The sequence below is a fragment of the Dromiciops gliroides genome, chromosome X (assembly GCF_019393635.1).
Source record: "Dromiciops gliroides isolate mDroGli1 chromosome X, mDroGli1.pri, whole genome shotgun sequence".
In the NCBI taxonomy this organism is placed as follows: domain Eukaryota; kingdom Metazoa; phylum Chordata; class Mammalia; order Microbiotheria; family Microbiotheriidae; genus Dromiciops; species Dromiciops gliroides.
The window spans coordinates 15,650,708-15,659,590 of record NC_057867.1 but is presented as its reverse complement, the minus strand read 5'-3'; the positions used below and the strand labels follow the sequence as shown (position 1 = coordinate 15,659,590).

At 39.3% G+C, this 8,883-nt stretch overlaps 1 non-coding gene across 1 annotated transcript; it reads left to right on the top strand.

The window, feature by feature from the left end:
• Positions 1 to 8,346: 8,346 nt before the first annotated feature.
• On the top strand, positions 8,347 to 8,452 carry LOC122734236. Its single transcript, XR_006354038.1, has one exon. It is a non-coding gene; the product is annotated as a U6 spliceosomal RNA (small nuclear RNA).
• The last annotated feature ends 431 nt before the right edge of the window (positions 8,453 to 8,883 follow it).

Here is an 8,883-nt window from a genome sequence, read left to right as displayed (position 1 = left end):
CATAATCACTTTAAAATGATGAAGGGGGGCAGCTAGCTCTGAATTCAGGAGGACCTGAGTTCAAATTGGCCTCAGACACTTGACACTTACTAGCTGTGTGACCCCCCGGCAAGTCATTTAACCCTCATTGCCCTGCAAAAAACAAACAAAAACCAACCAAACAAAAAATAATGAAGGAAGGAAAGGAGGGAATAAAGAAGCTCTATTGGTCCAGTAATCCAGTAATCTAGACACCTCTCTGCAAGTCCATGATGTCTTTGTGCACAGAAGAGTGATTTTCTCCAAGTCACCTAATCTCTGTTTTCCTCTATTTCCTCAACTGTGAAATAGGGATAATAATAGCCCCTTCCACTCAGGGTTGTTATGAGGATCAAATGAGGTAATAATTGTAAAGCCCTGAGCAAAGTGACTGGCAAAGAGTTAGTACTATATAAATGTTAGGTATTTATTATTATTATCATTGTCATCATCATTATTCTTTTATCGTCATCACTATTATTACCGGGGATGAATAGGGTTTTGTTCCAGGGTGTTGACATTCAGGGTTTGTATAGCTGCCACTAATCCTTGAATTTTGCCCAGAAGTGAGCTAGTAAATGTTTAACAACTGACTCTCTAGGGGAAAAATGTATACTTGACACAATTTAAAGTTTAATATAATACAGAATTAACAACTTTTCCATAACTTCCTTAAATATTGACAAGGAACAATGCAATAAATCAAACCCTAATTTGTAGCACTTGCTGATTTCTGAGGTTTAAAGTGTTCACAATGAAAATTTAAAGATTGACTCTATTAATCTCGTTAAAGCTGGCTCCATTGTGTTTACTTTACAGTCTTCCAGTGGCCTGTGTAACCCATGTCATGGCACAATCACCCTTAGCCAGTCTGTCCCTTCACTGCTACATCCCTCTCCTAATGATTGCTTTCCCCTACCCAATTCCAGTCATGGGGAGGGCTCAATTTCCTGGCTAAGTCTCTCTCTGGGAATAACTGTATCTAAGGTTTGACTATCTTTTGCGCTGCTACTTCTGGCCCTCCTCCCCCCCGCCCCCACTTCTTTCTTTGATGATTTTGCCACCAATTTTTAAAAAATCCTTAAATCCCTAGTAATGCCCCTGATAGTTTCCTTTCCTCCAGTATAACTTAGTTTTCCATTGCTTGCCTTTTCCGCATTAATCTATATCAAAAAACTAGAGGACATGCTTCTGAGACTTTCTTTTTTTAATCTATCTATTTATTTATTTATTTAGTCATTTTTTTATTTATTTGTTCATTCATTTTTGTGCTTCTTTCTTTTTTCCTCATTTCTTGAGAATTTTGTTCCCCCCCCCAATTACATGTAAAAACAATTTTAATATTCATTTTAAAAACTCCCTCCCTCTCCACCCCCCCACCCTAAGAACACAAGCAAGTCAACATGCAAAACATTCCCATACTAGTCAGGTTGTAAAAGAAAACAAACAAAAACCCCAGCAATATTGTAAAATGATCATCTTATATGTAAGTCTTTCAAGGTTTTTCTGAGAGCATCCTGCTCATCATTTCAGTCACTATTGCTAACTAAATTTCCCTCCATCCTACTTCCTCCCCATGTCATTTACTCTATTCTCTATCTCTTTTAACCCTTTCCTTCCTCAAAGGCATTTTGATTCTGATTGCTCCCTCCCCCAATCTACCCACCTCTTTATCCCCTTCCCCTTCTACTTTCCTGCAGGGTAAGATAGATTACTATACCCAATTGAGTGTGTATGTTATTCCCACTTTTATCCAATTCTGATGAGAGTAAGGTTTACTCACTCCCCAGCACCTACCCCATCTTCCCCTCCACTGTATAAGCTTTTTCTTGTTTCTTTTATGTGAGATACTTTACTATTCCACATCTCCCTTTGCCTTTCTCCCAGTGGATTCCTCCTTCACCCCTTAATTTTATTCTTTTTAAAGATATCATCCCGGGGGCAGCTAGGTGGTACAGTGGATAAAGCACCGGCCCTGGATTCAGGAGTACCTGAGTTCAAATCTGGCCTCAGACACTTGACACTTACTAGCTATGTGACCCTGGGCAAGTCACTTAACCCCCATAGCCCCGCAAAAAAAATTTAAAAAAATATATCATCCCTTTATATTCAACTCACACCTGTGCCCTCTATCTAAATATGTTCCATCTACCTACCTTAATAATGAGAAAGTTCTTATGAATCACAAGTATCATCTTCCCATGTAAGAATATAAACAGTTTAAACTCACTTATGTTTTCTTTTTCCTGTTTACCTTTTGATGCTTCTCTAGAATCTTGCATTTGAAAGTCAGATTTTCTATTCAGATCAGCTCTTTTCATCAAGAATGCGTGAAAGTCCTTTCTTTCACTGAATTCCCATTTCCCCCCGTGATGGATTATATTCAGTTTGTGGAGTATAATCTTGGTTGTAATCCCAGTTACTTTTCCCTCCAGTATATGATATTCCAAGCCCTCTGATCCTTTAATGTAGAAGCTGCTAAATCATGTGTTATCCTGACTGTGGCTCCACAATACTTGAATTGTTTCTTTCTGGATGCTGGCAATATTTTCTCCTTGATCTGGGAGCTCTGGAATTTGGCAATAATATTCCTGAAAGTTTTCCTTTTGGGATCTCTTTCAGGAGGTGATTGGTGGATTCTTTCAATTTCTCTTTTTCCTTCTGGCAGTTTTCCCTGACAATTTCTTGGAATATGATGTCTAGGCTCTTTTTTTGATCATGCCTTTCAGGTAGTCCAGTAATTTTCAAGTAATTTGTCCTGAATCTACTTTCCAATTCAGTTATTTTTCTAATGAGATATTTCACATTGCCTTCTGTTGTTTCATTCTTTTGGTTTTGCTTTATTGTTTCTTGACTTCTCATCAAGTCATTAGTTTCCATTTGTTCAATCCCAATTTTTAAGGAGTTATTTTCTTCAAAGAGCTCTTGTACCTCCTTTTCCATTTGGCCAGTTTGGCTTTTCCAGGCATTCTTTTCTTCATTGGCTTTTCGTACCTCTTTTACCATTTGGCCTAGTCTGTTTTTAAGGTGTTATTTTCTTCAGCATTTTTTGTGTCTCCTTTACCAACCTGTTGACTTTTTTTCTTGATTTTCTTTCATCACTCTCATTTCTCTTTCCTTTTTTTCTCTACCTCTCTTACTTTATTTTCAAAGTCCTTTTTGAGCCCTTCTATGGCCTGAGACCCATTCATATTTTTCTTGGACATGTTGGATGTGGGAGCTTTGACTTTGTTATCTTCTTCTAAGTGTGTGTTTTGATCTTCCTTGTCACCATAGAAACTTTGTAGGGTCGGCATTTTTTCTGTTTGCTCATTTTCCCAGCCTATTTCTTGACTTTTAAGTCTTTGTTAAAGTGTGGCACTAATTCCAGGGTGGAGGGCACACTGTCACAAGTTTCAGGGGGTTTGTGCAGCTGTTTTTAGAGATACTTCTAAGGATTTGTAAGTTTTTAGTTCTTCCCAGGTGGTATGATTTGAGGAGAGGTATGTTTACTACTTTCATGGCCTGTACTCTGGTCTGCAAGCCACCACAGGCCTGATTTTTTCCCCCCTGTACTGTGGCTGCAAGCTCTTATATGCTTGTGCTCCTCCCCCACCTGGGACTCCCACTCAAGACTGTGACCTGGATCTGATTATGGGCCAAACAAAAGAGTCCTGCCACGGTGCTGGCAAAGAGATCCCTTTAATCTCCTTCTGTCCAATTTTTTGACCCCCTTACTATGGATTGAGTTCCAGAAGCAGTTTCTGCCCCTGCTGATTCAGAGACTCCCAAGGCCTGCTCCTGGTTTGCTGTGGCTCTGGCTGGGTCTGAGATGGGCTTGGGTCTGTGCCAGCATGGTCTGTACTGGGCTGAGCTCCACTCTACCTGGGTACAACAGACCACTCCTGCTGACCTTCTACGTTATCTTTGGCTGGAAAATTATTTCATCCTGTCTTTTTTTGGATTCTGATGCTGCAGTAACTGTCTTATGGCATTATTTGAAGGTATATGGAGGGATCTTGGGGAGAGCTCAGGAAAGTCACTGCCTGTCCTTTTGCCATCTTGGCTCCACTGCTCCTGAGACTTTCTTTTTTTTTTTTTTTTTTTAGTGAGGCAATTGGGGTTAAGTGACTTGCCCAGGGTCACACAGCTAGTAAGTGTTAAGTGTCTGAGGCCGGATTTGAACTCAGGTACTCCTGACTCCAGGGCCGGTGCTCTATCCACTGCGCCACCTAGCTGCCCCTTCCTGAGACTTTCTTAAAGCCCATTATCCTCTCCTGCAGCTATAGAGAAGGAACATAAAAGGAAATAATTTGAAAATAAGGCATTTCCTCAAAGATGACTTTTCAAAATTGTATTTTATTATTTTAACAGTACTTTAGGACTTTTATGGAACCTTCCTTTCTCATCAGCCTTAACTTTCACAATCTACTGCAAGGATCATACAAAATCCTTGTAGGCAAAGAAGGGGAACAAGAGTATACCAGGCTTAAAATATAATATGAATGAAGATGGCAGAAGAAAGGCAATGAGCTCTCGAACTCATGACATGATCATTCCAAAAAACATCCAAATAACTCCATAGGAAAATGCCTGAAGCAGCAAATCTCACAGAAGAATGTACTGAAATCATCTTCTAACCAAGAACGGCTTGGAAGGTCAGAAGGAGGGAGCTGCTGTGATACAGGAGTAGAGTCCAACCCCACAGTTACCCTGACACAGATCCAGTCCCAGGAAGGCCTCACCAGAGAAGGAGACCCCCAGAGCCTCTGAATCAGCTGAAGCACCAGTGTTGTCTGGAACTAAGCTCACAGTCTGGTGAGTGGGCTGAGCCCTGGGCAGGGGGGAGACTACAGGGGTCTATGCTGGTGCGAAGGCAGAACTTGGATTTTACACCCCTACTGAGAACCAGGAGGTAGGCTCGAGTAGCAGTGGCCCAGGTGGGAGAGGGGCACAGGCTCATCTGAGCTAACAACCACAACACAAAGCTGGTTGATTAGCAAGTTGGTCTAAGGTCATCTAAGGACCAGGGAACAGGCCATGCAAGTGAAGAACCTGCTCCTCCTTAAATTGTACCACCTGGGACTTCTGAAGCTTGGGATACTGCAGCCTGGAAACAGTGCCCCACTTTAAGAAGCTAAAAGTCAAGTAAAAGAAAGGCAAGATGAACAGACAGAGAAAGGTGAGGACCATAGAAAGTTTCTTCAGTAACAAGAAAGACCAAGGTGCACCCTCAGAGGAAGATGTCAACATCAGGGCTCCTATATCTAAAGCTTCCAAGAAAAATACGAATTGGTCTCAGGCCATAGAGGTGCTCAAAAAGGACTTTGAAGATAAAGTTAGAGAGGTAGAGGAAAAAACGGAAAGAGAAATGAGGGTGATGTAGGAAAAACATGAAAAAAAAATCAACAGCTTGAAAAGTCAAATTGGCCAAATGGAAAAGGAGGTACAAAAACTCTCTGATGAAAATAATTGCCTAAGAATGAGGATTGAACAAATGGAAGCCAGTGACTTTGACTTTATGAGAAACCAAGACGCAATAAAGCAAATCCAAATGAATAAAAAACTAGAGTGCAATGTGAAATATCTTCTGGGAAAAACTGCTGACCTGGAAAATAGGTCCAGGAGAGATAATTTGAAAATTATTGGTCTACCTGAAAACCATGATCAAGGAAAGAACTTAGACACCATCTTCCAAGATATTCTCAGGGAAAATTGCCCTGAAATTCTAGAAGAAGAAGCTAAAATAGAAATCGAAAGAATCCACTGATCACCTTCAGAAAGAGATCCCAAAAGGAAAACTCCTAGGAATATTATAGCCAAATTCCAGAGCTCTCATGTCAAGGAGAAAATATTGCAAGCTGCCAAAAAGAAAGAATTCAAGTACTGTGGAGCCCCAGTCAGGATAGCACAAGATCTAGCAGCTTCTACATTAAAGGACTGGAGGGCATGGAATATGATATTCCAGAGGGCAAAGGAAATGGGATTATAACCAAGAATCACCTACCCAGCAAAACTCATCATAATCTTTCAGCAGAAAAAATGGGACTTTAATGAAAAAAAGACTTTCAGATATTTGTGATGAAAAGACCTGAAATGAATGGAAAATTTGACTTTAAAACACAAGATCCTACAGAACCATAAAAAATTGGAGCTGGGGGACATACCTGGGGTCGTACAGTGGGCGACTGTCTTGTGTCTAAGGCCGGGATTTGGCTGGGATCCCCCTGGGTCCAGGGGTGATGCTTTGTCCACTGTGTCACCTAGCTAGGTGATGACATCTTTAAGGTTAAATTGAGGGGTGAAGGGAATGCACTGGGGGAAGGGGAAGGGCAGAGGTGAAATCCTACATGAAAGAAACAGGAAAAGGCTTATGGAGTTGGGGGGAAGAGATGGGAGAGGATCAGGGCAGTAAATGAATTTTACACTCATCAGAAAAGGCTCAAAGACCTTAAACTCATCAGAGCTGCCTCAAGAGGGGACTAACACACATACCCAACTAAGTGGAGTAATCTATTTAATCTGGGCAGTAAATGAGCCTGACATGCAAAAGAATTGCCTTAAAGACCTCAATCTCATTAGAATTGGCTCAAGGAGGGAATAATGTACACATTCAATTGGGTGGAGTAATCTCTATAACCCTGCAGGAAAGTAGGAGGGGAAGGGGATAAAGAGAGAGAGAGAGAGAGGCAAAAGAAGGAAGGGCAGAGTGGGGGAGGGGACAGACAGAAGCAAATCCCCTTTGAAGAGTGATAGGATGAAAGAAGATGGATAATAGAATAAATATCATGGGGAAGGGAAACACTTAACAATAGTAATCGTGAAAAAGAGAAAAGGGGGAAACATTGTACAAAATATTTATAGCAACTCTTGGTGGAGGCTAAGAATTGAGAATCAAGGGAATGTCCATCAATTGAGGAACGATGGAAAAAGCTGTGCTATATGATTGTAGTGAAATGGTCTTGTGCTACAGGAAATGACAAACAGGATGATCCCTGATAAACCTGGAAAAACTAATGAACATTGATGTATAGTGAAGTGACCAGAGCTGGGAGGACATTGTGCATAGTGACAGCAGTATTGTTCAATGAGCAATTGTGATTGACTTAACTACTCTCAGCAATGCAATGATCCAAGACAATCCCAAGGAACTAATGAGGAAGCTTACTATGCACTCCCCATAGAAAAAGCTGATAAAAAGAACACTTGTGGATTGTACATATATAACCTGGTTGCAATCTTGTGGAGGGGGGGAGGAAAGGGAGGGAGGGAGGGAGAAAAATTTGTAACTCTAAATCTTATGAAAATGAATGTTGAAAACTACCCTTACATGTAACTGGAAAAAATAAAATAAATGTTTGTTGCATTATATATATATATATATATACATACACATATACATATATAAAATATGAACCAAAAAGGCAAAAAAGCAGGGGAATCTAGCATGTGCTTGGGGGCATTCTTTTCATTCTTCTTTTATGGTTATATGTTTCTTAGTCCCCTGACTTTCTGGCTAGATTTTACACACACACACACACACACACACACACACACATATGCAAGGAGAGATGCATTGGGCTTCTTGTGGAATGTGAACAAGCTCTAATCATTAAAGCTACAGTGGAATGAATGTGTTGAAACAGAGATAACAAAATTCATTGTCTTCATAGTATCCACTTGCAAAAGGATGTTTGGAAATGGCTATAATGTGAGTAAACTACTGCCATGACTTTGAGTGTACTTTGTAGAAATAGGAGCCATTTGGGGATTATTTCAGAAATTCTACATAAAATAAATATTTTTTCTAAAATATCTAGTTGAAAGTTTATTTTGATTTTATTTGGAAAAAATTTAGAAAAACACAAAGTCGAAAAGGAGTTCATATGCCAACTATTACAACCCAGACCTAAATCAGAATTGCTTCTTCAGCATCTCTAACAAGTGGTCATTGAGCCTTTAAAGACTTCCAATAAGTAGCAACCCATTATCCCAGAATGCAATTCATTCCACTTTTAGATGAATCCCAATGCAACTTTGACCTATGGTTCCTAAGTTTGCTTTATAGGTTCAAATAGAACAAATAGAATTCCTCTTCCCTATGACAGCTCTTCAGTAATTAAACACAGTTTTCATGACCCTCCTGAAACTTGTCTTCTTCAGGCTAAACACCCCCAATTTTTTCAGACAATATATACTGGGTACAGACTATACTTTGCTTTGGTGTCCTATTATAGCTGTCATTCATCTTCCAGATGTCTTAAAATGCTGTGCTAGAATGTTTGAATGTCATCCACTAATAAATCTTATAGGCACTTCTTAATGAAATTATTATTACAGTTATTATCTCTACTTATTCAAATAGCATATATACTAAAATTGGAATAAAACAGAGAAGATTAGCAGCACCCTGTAGAGGAATGACATGCAAATCCATGAAACATTCCATATTCTCTTAGTACTACAATAATCAAATTAACAAGGGGATACTTTAAAGGATTAGATGAAATTATAACAAAACTAACATGGAAGAATAAAAAGTCATGAATATCCAGGAAAATAATGAAAAAAGTATTAAAGTATATTAGTAAAACAGATTAACTAAGTAAGACTTAGAAGTAAATGCATGCAAGTATCTAATATTCAGCAAACTCAAGAATACAATCTTCTGGGGAAGGGGTTCCTTACGTGACAAGAACTGGGGTGAGGGGGGAAGGAAATCAAAGAAATTTGGCAAAACCAGTTTTAGGCCAATTCTTATGCCACATACTATGATAAATTCCAAATGGATAAATAATCTCAATGTAAATGCATGAGAAAAATAAATACTAATACATAAGATATATTTGTTCATATACATGTGCATATATATAAATATAAATATGT